Source organism: Tupaia chinensis, unplaced genomic scaffold, assembly GCF_000334495.1.
Source record: "Tupaia chinensis unplaced genomic scaffold, TupChi_1.0 Scaffold000558_1, whole genome shotgun sequence".
NCBI classification, from domain to species: domain Eukaryota; kingdom Metazoa; phylum Chordata; class Mammalia; order Scandentia; family Tupaiidae; genus Tupaia; species Tupaia belangeri.
In genome coordinates this window covers 1,739,641-1,740,979 of record NW_006160070.1, presented here as the reverse complement: position 1 = coordinate 1,740,979, position 1,339 = coordinate 1,739,641, and the positions used below count along the sequence as shown (strand labels likewise).

At 64.9% G+C, this 1,339-nt stretch overlaps 1 protein-coding gene across 1 annotated transcript in view; it reads right to left on the bottom strand.

Annotated features, from left to right (window-relative positions):
- OSBPL2 (oxysterol binding protein like 2) overlaps positions 1-1,339 on the bottom strand; it is a gene marked incomplete at its 3' end in the record, with an annotated part of 38,340 nt that overhangs the window by 36,568 nt on the left and 433 nt on the right.

Genomic DNA, 1,339 nt, shown 5'->3' with positions numbered 1-1,339 from the left:
GGCCACGGGGAGCCGTGGCTGGAGAACAGCATCTAGGCCACGGCACCCTTGCCCAGAAGGCCTAGCCGTCGGAATGAGCAGAGCCCATACTGGGGCGTGGGCGTGGGTGCCAGCCCAGCGCTCCCTGCATGGTCTGAGAACATGAGGGGCAAGAGTCTCCAGTGAGGAGCATGCCCTCTGTTTTTGGGAGGCCACGTGGCCCTTGGAGACACCCCAAAGGGCTCCTCCCAGGACTCTGCCCCACAGAGGTGCCAGTCCGCAGCTCTGTGATGTGAGCATCTGGCCTATGAAAACACTGGCATCCTCCTTCCTCCCCCACGTGGGCCTGCCCTGAGGGCAGTCGCCTTTGCCCCTGAGAAGTCACTGGAGGCCGGGCTGGAGGTCGGGCTGGCTGGCCGGAAAGGGCCAAACTCAGCCTGCGCTCCCCACGCCGGCAAGTGGCTGTGACCAGAACGCGCGACCCCGCCAAACTCAAGTGGGGCTTGACTGCCATCGTGATGGGATCAGGAGGTGAGGCCCAAGGAGGTGGCTGGCCTCAGGGGTGGGTGGGTTCCTCACAAAGGGCAGGTGGAGAGCTGCCCCTGCTCCCTCCCTCGGCCCTTCAGCCACAGCAGGATGGAGAAGAGGCCCTCGCCAGACGCTGCTGCCCCGAGCAGGATGGGACACCCGCCTCCAGAACTGTGAGCTCAGACCCCCAGGCAAGGGCCTCTGTCAAGGCAGCACGGCGTGGACCTGGGGTCACATCAAAGATCCGGGACACAGCCAGCACTGCTCCCGCTGCAGAGAGCGGCGGTCCACAGAGCTATGCCCTCTGGAGCCTGGAGCACCCCGAGTACACGTAACCAGAGCTCACGAGGAGGCTGAAAGGCAATTCGCTGGCCCAAACTGCGGGTGATGCCAGCCAGCCAACGCACTGTTTTAAGACCCAGCCAACAGGGACAAGCATCCAGCCTTCAGCCCGCCTTCCTCATGCCCCTGCTCTGCACCCCAGCCTCTTCTGCAGCAGAAGAGCAGGTGTGCTTGTCAGGGCCACCCCGAGAACCAGTGAGGGCACCTGTGAGCACAGCCACAGCAGAGGGGTGTGCTGACGCGGGGTTGCCCATCACCGGTCAGGCCAGGGACGGGCCGCACTGCCACCATGACTCCGTCTTGTCGGGAAGGGCAAAGCCAAAAGTCACCTAGCCCCAGTCCCCCTGCCAGCTGAGGACTCCCAGGGACACTGTGAGCAGTGCCCGACTGGTGGCCTCCCAGATCAGACACAGCCCGCGGGGAAGAGCAGCGGGTGGGCGAAGGCTGAGGCGTGCTCTCCAAGTGGCGGGTCCAGCAATGTGTGGGGCGG